Below are 14,878 nucleotides of genomic sequence, written 5' to 3'. Positions count from 1 at the left end.
ATGTCCTTCCTTTAGCCTTTAGCAGCAGGGAAGCCTGGGGAATTTGTAGTTAAGTATATTTCAGGACATCAGCCTCTACTTGCAATACTTAATACTGTGCTTGGCTTGTAGATACTTAAGAATGAATATAAATATATGAGGCACTCATTATCTACTCAAGCGATTCTGGAGATGTATTGGAAATTGAGTCTAGACTCTTCCACTGAAGTATCATGATGGCAGAGGAAAGTGAGTTGGAACCCTGGGCATGGGCCAATTTATCCTGTGGCCTTGTGTACCATCAGAGGTATGGGCCCCCCAACTTAAGAGGCACAGCTGTGAGACAATCACTCAGCTCCTCTTCCCTGATGCGAAGGAAAACTCTTAAAACCTTTGTCTTGAAGGGCTCTTGTCATTACCAGTCATGATGGTCTCCACGCTTTTCTGGGTTGTAGTCTGTGAACTCCATAAGTGAATTCTGAAGGTTGGGGACAATCTGGTCTAGGCTCTCTGGCTGAAGGAACAAACCAATAGGGGCTTTGGGTCCTTGGGAGGTGAGCAACTTCAGAGAAAGTATAGCAACTCAGTCGTAGCAAGCTCGGGAGTCCCAGGATGAATGAAGAGCTAGCTGGCCTTTCTTCAAGACCCTTCTGGGCCCTGCAGAGCCAGACAAAGGAGCTGTGGGCACCTTGAGCTCCTGGGAGTGATCGGGTCTGGTCCTGCATCCAGATAAAACAATTGTTTTCAGTCCCATTGGTTAGACATAACCTGTCCTGCTTAAGCATATCTTAGCAGGAGGAGAGGTTCCAAGAGTTGGGATGAGCTGGAGTCTGTTTCCGTAATGCTGGTGAAGTCCCCCAAATGTAGTTCTGGGCCCTGGGGAAGGTTCTGGGGTCAAAAAAACTGTGACTTATTCAGAAGACATGGTTTACTGGACTTCAGAGGTTCAGGGAGAACAGGACTGGGTTTTTTCAGGGTGGGATAAGAGGGGGTGTGGCAGGCTTGGCCAGATCCAAGGTCAGGGCATTTCCAGTGTGTTTTGGAGCTCTCCTTTTATTAGAGTTTCCTCAAATCTTGTCAAAATTCAGTAACAACCTCCTCACTATTTTCTGGTAGGTAAGCCAAGGCCCACTGATGGTTTGTTAGCCAGAAGACTGAGTAAGGCACCAACCTTAGTCTTCCTGAAAGGCTCTTGGCATTACACAATGAATGCAGGGGGTGGATGTCATCAGTGACCGTGGAACCCCTCCCAAGCCTTGGGCTGATATCTGGGGACTGCCTCCGGAAGGAAAGGGGTGCCTGGAGCCCTGATGACCAATGGGCCTCAGTTTACCTACCAGTGTGAAGAAATGGCTCTAGACTATCTGCTAGTGAGGACTTGTTTCTCTCTCTCCCCATTTCTCTCTCTCTCTCTCCTCTGTCAACAGACTTCTGGAGAAATGTGGTTTTTTGTTTTTCTAAATTCATCCAGGAATGGGTTGGCCTCAGCCTTTGTTCTGGTAGTTTTCTGTGCGGGTTTGGGTAAAAAGACTCATTTTCTGGAAAGCAAGGAGGCGGTGAAGGAAGGTACACAGAACCATGTGGGTGGGAAAAGGGAGGACACTTGAGAACCTAGAAGGGAAGGTGGCCCACTCTGGGACTGGACATTCAGTAGAGAGGGATGGAGGTGAGATGGGGACTGATAAGAAGGAAGCTAAATGTACAAATGGGCCCTGGCCAGTATGCAAGGCAGAGATTTGGATTTTTTTCTAATAGAATCGAGGAATCTGAAACAGTTTTAAGTAGCAAAGGGGCATGATCAGATTTGTCATGAGGGACCCCCCCGGCTGCATTGTGGGAGTGGATGGTGATCTGGAGAGGGGTCACGACAAGGGAGTGAGATGAGATGAGATATGTGTATAGTATTGAAGCTGACCTAACACAGCAAGGCAGAGAGAAACCAACAGTGACTTTTTGTCTTGGGCAAACAGGGCTGCCATTGGCAGAGAAGGAAGAAAGGGGTACAGGAGCAGACCAAGGGAATATGATGAGTTTAAGTTTGGATATTCTGAGTCTGAGAAGCTTGTGTGACACCAGGCAAGATTGTCCAGTCAGCAGTTGGAGAGGGAGCTCTGGTTAGAAACCTAGGTCTGGGGGCTGTTGGCCCCTAGGTGGTGAGTGAAGCTGAGGAGCAGCTGAGCTGCCTCAGGGAGACTGTGGAGAGTGAGAAGGAGATCCTGGGGAAGGTCCACAGGGAGGAGCTGGAGTTTTGCCTTTTCTAGAATGTCATATTTTTACCTGAAAACTGGGTTCCCCTCTTGGTGGGTGTCAAGCCAATAGACACAACCAAGCCAAAGATGGGGAGAAGAAAGGATTTTTTTTTTAATGGAGGTACTGGGGATTGAACCCAGGACCTCGTGCATGCTAAGCATGTACACTACCACTGAGCTACACCCTCCCCAGGAAGGATTTATTATCACTTGCAGCAGGTAGGGAGAACACCAGGGATCTTTCGCAGAGTTGTCTCCCCAAACAGCAAAACTGGGGACGCTTTAAGCTAAGGGTACGTGCATATTCATGAAGGGGCTTGGACAGAGGAAAATTCAGCATAGAATTGGGGGAAAGGTCGACAGAGTCCAAGCTTTAGTTGACTGAAGTCAGGAGGGTCAAAGTCATCATTCCATCCTGCTGGGTGGGGCCTTAGTTTCTGCAGAACTCAAAGGTATATTATTATGTATCATGTCCCTTGAGGAGAAACTAGGGCTCTGCTTTATTGCTGCACTACTGTTTGCCTGCCTGTTCTCTGTTCCTGCATCTCTTTGTTCCCTTAAGATCATTAATTACTGAGACCTGTTCAAGGGCCAGCATTGTGGCCAAGCTTAGATTACAAAATGGCTTAGACCAAAATGGCTTCTCTTATGTCAAGAAAGCCATTCCTGGTTCTCTCTCCAGGGACCTCTTAACCTATGTGCTTACAATATAGTTGGAATCATACAATATGCAGCCTTTCAGATTGGCTTCTTTCATTTAGTGATATGCATTTAAGCTCCCTCCATGCCTTTTCATGGCTTGATATCTCATTTCTTTTTATTGCTGAATAATATTCTACTGTCTGGATGCTTATTTATCCTTTCACCTACAGAAAGACATGCCGGATGCTTCCAAGCTTTGGCAATTATGAATAAAGCTGCTATAAACATCCGTGTGCAGGTTTCTATGTGGACATATGTGGTTTTTTATCTTTTAATTGAAGCATAGTCAGTTACAATGTGTCAATTTCTGGTGTACAGCTGGACATACATTTTGAGATGGGCTTTGACTCTTCATGGGATTTATTTCTCATCCTTTGAAACAAATATGTCTGGTCAAATCTTCCAATATATTTTTCCACATTTGTTCATTGATATAGTGGATCAGTGAGACATCCTACAGAATGTCCAGATAGTCCCAATCCTGTCAGTCTATCACAGGACAGACGAAAGAGTTGACATAGCCGAGGACCAAGACCATCAGTATGCTATTGTCCATCCCTTGTGAATGTGGACAATTTCCCGTCCTCCCTCTAGATAAGGATAGAAAAGAACTCATTCACCATATCAGTGGCTGCATACCACACACCTCAGAGTTGATTTGAAGAGTTGAATTGAAGCAAGAGGGCTGGGCCTCTGTCTTACTTAATAAGCCACTGGATTCAGGCTGTCCCGGGGAGGGAGTCTAACCTTGGGTGAGTCAGCTCCTTTCAGCTGAGGGCAGTTCCTGAGGAAGGACTCAGTTGTGAGCAGCCAACGCTACTGGCAGCTGGAGGAATGAGTACCTCAAACATGAAGGGGAAAAATCTAGGCTGCATCCCACAGGATCCTCTATAGATATTAGTCAATCAAGTGATGTAGGGTCAGTAGGAAATTCAATGAGTCTGGAGCTAGGAGAGATATCTAGAGCTGGCAACAGAAAGGTGGAAGTCTTTATCCTAAGATGTTGTCTAAAGTCATGCGACTGGATGAGTTCACCAAGAGGGTGACAGCAGATTCAGACAAGAGAAAGAGAACAAAGGACTGAGCCCTGGGGCCCTCAATACTAAAGGAGAATCCATGAGGGCAGGGATGATCTTTGTCTTTTTTGTTTACCGATGTATCCCAAGAGCTTAGAACACAATAAGTGCCCCCATAAATATTCGTTGATTGAATTAAATAAAGTTCAGGGGGAAAAAGTTCAAGATGGAAAAAGGATTCAAAACCATATCATACAGTGGGGAGGAATTATTATGTGTTATAGACTGAATGTGTCCCCGCCACCACCAAATTCATGTGTTGAAGCCCTACCCCTCATTTGGAGATGGGGCTTTGAGGAGGTAATTAGGTCAAAGAGGTGGGGCCCAGGTCTCACGAGAATAGTGCCCGTTTAAGAAGAGACACTAGAGAGCTTGCTTATCTTTCCTCTGTGCACGTGGACCAAGGAATCACCATGGAAGTGAGACAGGAAGCCGGCAGGGCACAGCCATTCAAGGAATAACTCAGCATTAACACCAGAATGGCGGAAGTTTCAACCCCCAGTAGGCCTTGAGGATCAAGATGATGAGAGATTTGACTTTTAGTAGAACTTGAGCTTTATTATATGCCCACTTTGATATATTAGCATGGTAAATAGCATGCCCTCAGGCGCCATGAGAGTCCCAAATCTAGACACAGGAGGTCAAAGAGTGGGGAATGGCCAACTTCCCGAGAATCCCAGCCCCTTCCCCAGGCTACTTAGACTGGGCATATGAAGCTCATAAAAACTGGCAACAGGGTGCCTCTCTCTCTCTCCCCACCCCACCCCCGCCCCATTTGGAGACCACCAGCATTCTGTCTATGGAGTGTGTACCTACTTTTACTCTAATCTGAGCACCCAACCCCTACATCTTGAGGCCTTTCTCTTGCTTTTTGATATATCTCTCTAAATAAATCTACCTTTACTCAACTGTGGCTAGCTCTTGAATTACTTCCTGCATGAAGCCAAGGACCCACACTTGGCAGGGCACATCCCGGAGGCTCAACCTAAGCCTGGGACATGGCCCTCCTCACACCCCACATCCGCTTTTCCTGCATCAAAAGCACCAGCAGGAAGGTGGCCTCATCTGCAAGCCAGGAAGAGATCTCTCACCAGAACCCCAACCATGCAACACCCAGATCTCAGACTTCCAGACTCCAGAACTGTGAGAAAACAAATTTCTGCTGTTTAAGCCATCCTGTCTATGGTATTTTGTTCTGGTAGTCTAAGCTGTTTAATATATAATATATCCTAAAAGATGCACTAGATTTCCCCCAAGAAAATCTCAGTAAGAGAAACAAATGAAATTCTTAGCATCCAAGAGCAGTCAACTATAACTCCAAGCCGGGTCCTGTACAAAACAAGTTCCAAAGAGCAAGACAAGAGTAACCAAAGGGCCTGATGACCAGCCTTGGCCAGCAGTCGGACAGTGGTGTGATTTCAAGCAAAGCACTCCCACCTCTGCCTCCACTTTCTCTACTGGCCAACTGAGAAAGTTGGATTGCACCAGTTTTGTGGTCATGTACTATTATTATTTTAAAATACAGAAAAAATTCATGTTTATTTAAAAACATCAACCTGACAGGGAAGGTATAGCTCAAGTGTTAGAACACATGCTTAGCATGCACAGGGTCCTGGGTTCAATCCCCAGTACCTCCTCTAAAAATAAATAATAAAACCTAATTACCTTTCCCTGCCAAAAAAATAATAAAAATAATACAGTAATAAATAAATCAAATTTATTTTAAAAATTAAAAAAAAAAACCCTTTCAGAAATATGTGAGGTAAAATGTCATTGTTCCCCTTGTGATTCTGCAGAATTAATCACAGTTGCCAGGGTTGTAAACATCCTCCCAGAACTTTTTCCTCCATGGCCCTGCTCAAATTTTCACCCCTTCATGAAACCTTCCTATGTCCCAGGTCCCATCTTCCCCTTCTATCTTTCTCCTTGGCACTTTATATTGGCAGACAGAAGCTAAGGGAAATGAAGGCAAGAGAAGGAGCTGCTTCCGTCCGAGCATCACCTGCTTCAGAGGAAACTCTGAAGAACCATTTATGGAACCGGCCAAACCAGCATCCAGTTGACAAAGATAGCAAGTGCGGCTGGGGTGCTTCCACTGGTGGGAAAAGAGTCAGAATGTACACTCTAAATGACAAATTTTTTAATGTATTTGGTCATTTAATTTTTTATTTTTATTTATTTAGAATAAACACCTTTATTACATGGGCTAAGGGAGAATTTATTTGCCTTTCCGGGCCTTGATCTTCCTCAGATAGCACTCCAGCTATCTGGAGCTGCTGGAACTGCTGGAACTGCTCCTCTAGAAGACTGCTGATTCTGGCATTCTTTTTCCTTTTATCATATTTCTTCTGAATTTTCTTTGATCATTTTTTGTTTAAAATCTCTTCCTCCTCAGGAGTCAGCTTGGCCTCCTTCTTGTGGCCCAAGGGCAGTACATGGTGGGACTTGTACCACTGTCGGTACAGGGTCTTGGTGAAGACCAGCTCATTGTTGGATGCATTGTAGACAACATCTATAATCCTTGTCTTGTGTGTACAACACTCGGAGCCCCAGGTGAAGTTTCCCACATCTAGGCTCAAGGCCCTGTATGTTTTGTTGCCTCCCCGCACATGGACGGTGTTTATGCGGTGAGAGCCTGCCTTGGTGTTGGCTGTGGGGCATCCCAGCTCATACTTCTGCCTCAAGTCATGGGGCTTTTTCTTGCCCCGGTCTTGTGGCACTTGTGCCAGTTGTCCCAAGATATGCCCATCGCTCAGCACTGGCTAGAAAGAGTGGTCATTAAATTTTTTAAATTGAGGCATAACATACACATTAGTAAAGTGCACAAATCTTAAGTATACGACTTGAAGAATTCACACACACACACACACACTCACTCACACACCTCTACAACTACCACCCAGACAAGAGCTTTTCCAATGTCCTGGAATTTCTCTAGGCCCCTTTCCAAGGAATCTCCCCACCCCAAGGTAACCACTCTTCTGACTCGCATCACCATCTGTTAATTTTGCCTGTTCTTGAATGTCATCTAAAATGGAATCACCCAGCATGTAGTAGCTCATGTTTGCCTTCTTTTGCTCATCATACATCTGTGAGATTTCTCCAAGTGCTTGCGATTAGCAAGAGCTCGTTCTTTTTCATTGCTGAGTAGTATTCTGTTGTGTGACTCCATCATAATTTCTTTATCCTTTCCACTGTGGATGGACTTTTGGCATGATTCCAGTTTTGGGCTACCATGAAGAGAGCTGCCCTGATTGTTCTTGTACGTGTCTTTTCACAGGCATCTGCGCTCATTTCTCTCATGGATCTACCTAGGAGTGGAATTGCTGGCTCATGATTTGTCTCTTAAGGGATCACTTAGAAGGCTTTGCAAGGATTTGCCCTGTCCGTGAAGGCTGAGGCCTCAGAAGGAGCTGTAAGAATATTTCTGACATGATGAGACGCACATGTGCCTGACAAGGTTATCTCTCTCTGGAAGGGACAGCAGCTGGAGAATGACCCAAAGAACCCCAAGACTGCAGAAAGGTCATCTTGCCCAATCCCTGAAACCTGGAGCAAGGCTGATCGGCTCTTTCCAAGGTCAGCATTTCACTGACCTTTCTGGCTGTTTATCTGGCCTGTGACTGGGCCCCCAGCTTAATGAGTGACTTACGGGAATAAGTTCACATCCTTGCAGCTGCAGACAGGCTAGCTGGGCTCAGGCCAGGGTCTGTTTCGCAGCAGGACCTGAGCTCCTGAGGCTCTCGGCTTGTGGCGCCACCATGGCAGGCAAATCAGAGCCCAGAGGCAGAGGGGGTGGTGATCCCCATCAAGTCAGGAAGAGAGAGCCTTGCCAGCTCAGAGCCCCATAGCCCTCGGGTTCAATCTGGGGTGCTGCAGACTTTCCACTGCACTTGAAACCTAGGGAGCACTTTTTACAACAGACACATTGTAACATCATTGGAATCTGCCTAGAAACAATTTAGAGATCGTTTGACTTACAGTCATTGGTCTTGGGGCACCCAGGGCAGGGCAGCCTCCCGGCCGGCCGCTAGCACCACTCCTTGTACTCACAGCAGGATGAAGTGGGAACGAATCACAATCAGGCAGGCCCTACCAGTGGCTTCCTGGTGACACCTTCCCCCACGAACCACGGTTTACTCACGGGTACAGTGGGCTAACAGCACGTGTTTCTCTGTACCACCCGGAGTGTTTTGGAAATCACCTGACCATTGCTCGCCAGAAAGAACAAACATGGCTCTGTAAATATAGAACATTGTGTTAGGCCTCAGCGATTGTTTATGGTCGGAGTGAGGGGATGAGCAGTGCAGTGGTGTTGGCTGAGGCCTGCCCAGCCAGGATAAGTCCCTTCCCTGGGATGTCATTGTCACCCCCCTTCCCAGGCAGAAAGCAGATGACTGCTGCACAGCCTAAGCCCAGGAGGCCTGGGGCAGCCCTGAGCACTGGTGGGATCAGAGCTGTGGGGAATCAGCACAGGAAAGCATGTCCCCTTTGGGGCCATTGAGACAGTGAGGTACAAATTCCACAATTACTATTATTATTTTTATTTGTAGACAAAAACACAAACCTTCAGAGGTTAAGAAATGTACTCAGGATCACGCAGTGCTGGAGCCAGGACCCCACTCTTGTCCTGTGCCCTCCCAAGTTCAATGTCTTTCTATTGCCTCTCCTTCCAGCATCAGCCCTGATGGAGGCTGACTGGGGCAGGAGACCATATGAGGCCTTGGGGTGGGGTCAGAGATCCCTGAGCCATTGTCCACTGGCGCACATTCTCAGCCGGGCCTGCTAGTTCCAGCCCCAAGCCACTTGTCCAGCCTTTCCCTGATTTGCACCCACTCTCATGCCCACCAGTTTTCTCAACCTTCGAGCCCTTCTCAAATGGTGCCGCCTCCAAGATTTCCTCCCTTTTTAAGGCTAAGTAATATTCCGTTGTGTGTATCTACCACATTTGTTTATCCATCCATCTGCCTGTGGACACTTAGGTTCTCTCATGTGTTAGCTATTGTGAATAATGCTGTTATGAATGTGGATGTAAAATATATCTTCATGACCCTGCTCCCTGCTTTCTTTCCATTTTTTCTTTTTTGATACAAACCCAGAAATGGAATTTCTGGGTCATATGGTAATTCTATTTTCACTTTTTTTTTTTTTTTGCGGGGTCAGGGGAGAATTGCCATACTATTTCCCACAGCAATGGCACCCACAAGGATTTCAGCTTCTCCACAACCTTGCCAACATTTGTGTTGGGTGTCTGTGTGTCACACCCAGTGCAGGGGAAGGAGCATGGAACGGGAATCTGAAAATCCAAGTTTACTCCAGGCTCTCTCCCTAGCTGGCTTCTTGTCTTGGGTGAGTCAGTCCACATATTGTTTCTCCATGTTTAAACAGAGGAAATTGGGCCAGGTCATCTGGAACTTTCCACCTATAGATAAAACTTCATAATCTTCAGTTACTTGTATTCCCCTTATTCCCCTGACAGACCGATTGTCCTTCAGGGCAGAAGCTAATTTGTTCTTTAATCTCCGTCCCCAGCACCCACTGTAGAGCTTTCCATGTAGTCAATGCTCAGGCTATGACCCTTGGATGTGTGAAGTGATTTCTTTTTTTTTTTTTTTTTTTTTTTCAGATGGAGGGGAGGTAAGTAGGTTTGTTTATTTATCTATTTTTACTTAATTTTAATGGAAGTTCTGGGGATTGAACCCAGGACCTCCTGCATGCTAAGCACATGCTCTACCACTGAGCTCTACCCTCCCACTGTGTGAAATGATTTCTAACGAGATGTTTTCCCTCCATCAGGCCTCTATCTATCTGTGGGTAGTTTTGAGGCCTTGCGAAATTTTCTGTGCCTTGCTCACGACATGCTCTCTGCCTAGAGTGCCCTCTTCCCTCCCACCTTTCCAGCTGACAAAACCATCCACTTCCTCAAAGAGCCAGCTCAGATGTCACCTCACCCGAAGCCTCCTGCCCTCCTCTGAGAGCGGACCTTCTCAAGCTCCCGCAGCTCCGTGGTGCTATCACATTGTGCTGGAAACGACAGCCTTTTATCTTCTTCACTGGACTGTGAGGACTCCTGATGGGCACAGCCATCCTTCCCTTGTTGTTGTCACACTGACACTCCAGTGCACTTGCCAGCCGTTTGCAGGCAGGAGGAGGTGGAGTCAGTGAGACTGAGCATAAAGGAAGCGTTGTGTCCGTGGGAATTTTGGGACGTCCTGATTCCATTCTGGCTGCGCAGGGTCTCAGAATGTAGCCTCACAGAGCCCAGGCCCAGCACCCGTAGCATCAGGTGACATCAACTGCTCTCTTTCCATGCCCTCTCTCCTCATTCTCGGATGAGGCCACTGCCCTCCTGGAGTCCTTCTCAGCTGCACCCGTGGGGGTTCCTGGCAAGTGTGGTAGCTACATCCAGCTGCTCCCACTGGGCCTTGGCCCTGGAACGGGCAGCCAATCAGATCAGGTGAAGGGCCAGCTGTGGGGAGATCTGTGGCATGAGCCTGAGCTAATGAGGGAGTTGATCCCACTACTCAAAGGCCTCTGTGACTCAACCCAGCTTCTTCCTTCCCCCTGGGGGCACAGGAAGCCGGGATTCTTGCATCAGCATCTCTTGAAGCGAGGCCTTGATTCCCAGTGTAGCCAGCCCAGGATGGGTGCCAGCACAGATGTTGTTGGCTGTGGGGACAGATAAGGAGCACTGAGGAGATAAAGAGCTAAGCTGTAGATTTAGGTCTCCGAAGCGCTAGCTGTGTGATCTTACTCTGCTTAGTTCACACTTCTATTCATCTCTAATTCTTCATGTGATCAAAATAGATACAATAACACCCCCAAAACGGCTTTGATGGGGTTATCAGTGAGATAACGTAGTGACGGTGTTTGTTAGTGACTGCCCCTCGCATGTGGATCCCTAAGCCTCAGGATGAGCTCTGTGTGTGCTCATGATGCCCAGGTTACTCTGGCCAAGTCCACCTGGTTTGGGTCCTCCGGGCCATCAGTAGCATGCCTGCTCCCCTACCAGGGGTGTCCTGTAGAAGGAGACAGAGGTGTGAATGCTGGGGCCTGGGCACCACGTTCCTGCAGGATGTGGGATGTCAACATACTTCCCAGGTGTCCAAGCCTGGTGGATGGTACCACGCTAAGTGCCCTGAAACTCCATGTGAAGGACTGCAGAGGCAAAGAGGATCTTAGGGACCTTATTGCTCAGATAAGTTTCTAGAGGTTCTCGGAGGGAAGAGCTTGCTTAAGGTCACACAGCAAATTAGTGCCTAAGTGTGTTGTCAAAATGACCCCCCCCCCCCCACTGAACTCAACTCTGGCTGAGAGTCTGCATAAGTTAGGGTTGGGGAGAGGGTGAACACTCTTTCCTGGAGGCTATGTGGCCCACAGAGGGATCTACAGCCTCTTACCAAATGAACCCACGACCTCTCATCTCTGATCCTATTAGGTAAATTTAGTTAACATTCAGACAAGCAAACAGTGGCAGTGCTCTTTCCAGGCTGGCAATTTCTGTGCCAGGTACGGGCAGGGATAAAGTCCCAGCTGCAGAGTCCGTTCCAGGGAACCCAAGCTAAGCCTGGAATAGCTCAGGTCAAAGATTGTGTCTATTTCATGGCATCATTTTGCTGTTGACTTGCTGTACCCCAGCAAACTTGGGCGAACCCATCTGCTTGCTTTGGCTGCAGCTTTGCAATACAAGTTGCAGGAAACGGTCCAGATCTACAGCAGTCCCTGAGCCTCTGGGCAGAATCAAGTACCACTGGCCTTGTCGAGACCGTTGGTGGGCATCTCGGACGCAGGAGCATGTCAGGTGGGGCCGGAGGCAGCCCAGCCAAACACTGGCTGTTGTCTCAGAAAGAGCAATTCAGGAAGCATCTATGTGCAGAGGACTTTGACATCTTATCTTTACAAGGCCAGAGACAGTCTTGTTCATCTAGGGAACTCCCAGAACTGAAGAAGTTCATTCCTCCTGCCCTTCCACCACCCTAGCAATAGTGGCAAATGCTCTTTAAGAGAGCAGGGCTTTTCTCTTTGGGAGGTCACCAGGAGGCATCAGAGAATAGGTAACAGGTAGATCTTGGGGTCGGGGAGTCTGGAGACCTGGGTTCTAACCCTCGCTGGATGACCTTGAAGCAGTCAGTTTCTGGGGCTTATCTTGTAAAGTGAGGCGGAATCACCCACAGGTGATTGTGAAAATCAAATGGGAATCAATGGAGTGTGTTGCGAAGTGTGAAGCACCGTCCAGATGGCTGGGAACACCACTGCCCTTCTTGCTAGCTTGTTGACAGTCATGTTCTACCACCTCTGCCTGGCACCCCTGCCAGTAGTCCTGGGCTTTAGCTCCTGCCGGCTCTCCACATGGAGCACTGGGCAGCACCTGGAAAGTAAGGAAGGCATGTGTGCAGGACCTTCAAACCTGGAGCTCGTGCTTTCCTCCAACTCTGCTACTTCTGAGCCTTCTCTACCTCCATCAAGGGAGGCACGCAAACCAGGGACCTGGACATCCCTTTTAGTTGATTCCAAGGCCTCGGCTCACTTTTCCTTCCATGAGGCCAGCGTAAGTGAGCTGAGCAGAGAGTCACAGATTTTCAGGGGACTCTCAGGCTGAAGAATTTGCAGGGAAGGATCTTCAGCACTGGGGACTTCATTGCTCTTCAGGGAAGATGGTGCTTGGAGAGGAAAGGGGCAGGACCATCCAATGGGGAGTGTCTAGGGGTTGGAGGGCCAGAGGCTTGTCTGGGAGAAGAATAGGAAAGAGGAGGCCCTTTAGGACACACTCTCCAAAGTCTAGGCAATAAGGAATAAAGAAGCAAGGAGAGGAGAGCGCCCTGCCTACCTTGCCAGCCCCACCGAGGGTGGGCTGTGGTACCCCCAATCTGGCTTCCTTCCAGCTCCCATCTGCCAAGCTCCCTCCCCATCAGGCAGTCCTGCCACCACTGCCTCTCTCTAGAGCCCTCTGCTCCCCACTCCTCTCAGAAACCTTTGTCACCATCTGGTCTCACTTGAATCCCCTTCCTGATCAACCTGCTCTCCTGTATTCTCTACCACTGCATCCTGTTTTTTCCTTTATAATACTGATCACAATATGCATTCATTTAGGTTTACTTATGTATTTATATTGAGGTGAAGTTCACATAACATGCAATTAACCATTTTTTAAAAATCTAAATATAGTTGGTTTACAATGTTGTGTTAATTTGTGGTACACAGCATAGTGATTCAGTTATACACATATATATATATTCCTTTTCATATTTTTTTCATTGTAGACTATTACAAGTTACTGAATATTGTTCCCTGACATTAATCATTTTAAAGTATACAATTTAATGTCATTTAGAACATGTACAATGTTGTACAACCATCACTTCCATCTAGTTCCAAACAGTGTCATCATCCCAAAAGGAACCCCCATACCCATTAAGCAGTCATTCCCTGGGGGGACTCCCCTTCCTTCAGCCCCTGGCAACCATTAGTCTGCTTTCTGGCGCTATACAGTTCCTTTTCTGGCCATTTCATATACACAGAATCATACTATATGTGGCCTCTGGGTCTGGCTTCTTTCACTTAGCATAATGCTTTCGAGGTTCATCTGCTTGGCAGCATGCGTCAGTACTTCATTCCTCTTCGTACCTGAATACTATCCCATCATATGGACATGCTGCATTCTCCATTCGTGGACATTTGGGTTGTTTCCACCTTTTGCTACTATGAACATTCTTGTGCAAGTATTTGTTTGAATACCTGTCTTTTGGGCATATACCTGGGAGTGAATTGCTGGGTCATATGGGACTTCTATGTTTAACTTTTTGAAAAATCATTAATTTACTTTTGATGTCTTCCTTACCCCTAGACGTCTAGATCTGCACAGCCCAGGACAGTAATCCTATGCAGTTATTTAAATTTGAATGAGTTAAAATTAAATAAAATTGAAGAGTCAGATCCTTGGTCACATTAGTTACATTTCAGGTGCTCAGTCGCCACATGTGATCAGCAGCTACTGTATCTCCATCAATCCAGAAAGTACTATTGGACAACACTGGTCTACAGTGTAAGGTCCTCCCTGAGGGTAGGGATTGAATCTGTCTGGTTTACCATGATATCCAATGCCTAGGAAAGTGCCTCGAACATAAGATTGTTATTCAAGGAAGGAAGGAAGGAAGGAAGGAAGGAAAGAAAGGTTGTTTTTGGAGTCATTCCTCCATTTCATCTTCTCAACAAATCTGTAAGGGAGCAGGAAAAGAATGACTTTCCCTTTCCTGCAGATGCAGAACAGGCTCAGGGGAGTGAAATATCACACCCAGTGTCATAGAATGAGCACAGATCGTGGCCCTAGACCTCCCACTCTCTCCACCAGCCAGACCTACGGTGATTCATGAGACATATGGACAGTAGGCAGCCCGGGGGCTGGAAAACACCAGAGGCAGCAGAAAAATCCTTCTGGCTCTAGCAGAATTAGGGCATTTTTGAGCAGGACCTTATCCACTCTGTGTATTTTATAGAAAAGGAGATGTCACAAGATGTTATGTGTCCACAGGATTAGTTGAGAGGCAAGGACATGAGTTGGGTCCAGCCCTTGGAACTTGAGAGGCTGTAGCATCAAAGGAGTCATTGAAGGTTTACAGCAGAGAGATCAGTTTTATGGCCTCTTAAGATCAGTCTGGTAGCATCCTTAGGCTGGAACAGACGAACCAAGGCTAAAGGAAAGACTAGTCGGAAAGCGACTGTAACTTGCAGCAGGATAGGGGTGGCAAGGATGGATGGGAATGCCTGAAATCTGAATATCATGAAAGAAAGAATATTGGTCGGGGGTGACAGGACAATGGGGATCTTGAGCTTTTGTGACTTGGAGCCAGGAAATATGATAACACTGGTTAGAAA

At 47.1% G+C, this 14,878-nt stretch overlaps 1 long non-coding RNA gene and 1 pseudogene across 5 annotated transcripts in view; one reads left to right on the top strand and one right to left on the bottom strand.

The window, feature by feature from the left end:
* Nucleotides 1-14,878, top strand: part of LOC105070111 (uncharacterized) — a 71,827-nt gene that overhangs the window by 23,068 nt on the left and 33,881 nt on the right. For 2 of the 5 annotated variants that reach the window (XR_012509571.1, XR_012509567.1), the window contains exons 4-5: nt 7,287-7,585; nt 9,170-9,355. The exons of 2 other annotated variants lie outside the window; for them this stretch is intronic. This is a non-coding gene — a long non-coding RNA (uncharacterized LOC105070111). The remainder of the gene's footprint in view (nt 1-7,286; nt 7,586-9,169; nt 9,356-14,878) is intronic. One more of the 5 variants, XR_012509568.1, reaches the window with a different exon arrangement.
* LOC141578826 (small ribosomal subunit protein eS8 pseudogene) lies at nt 3,313-7,150 on the bottom strand (annotated as a pseudogene).

The sequence above is a fragment of the Camelus bactrianus genome, chromosome 10 (genome assembly GCF_048773025.1).
Source record: "Camelus bactrianus isolate YW-2024 breed Bactrian camel chromosome 10, ASM4877302v1, whole genome shotgun sequence".
In the NCBI taxonomy this organism is placed as follows: Eukaryota; Metazoa; Chordata; class Mammalia; order Artiodactyla; family Camelidae; genus Camelus; species Camelus bactrianus.
Note: the sequence above shows the minus strand (reverse complement) of the source record. Positions and strands in the feature narration are given on the sequence as shown.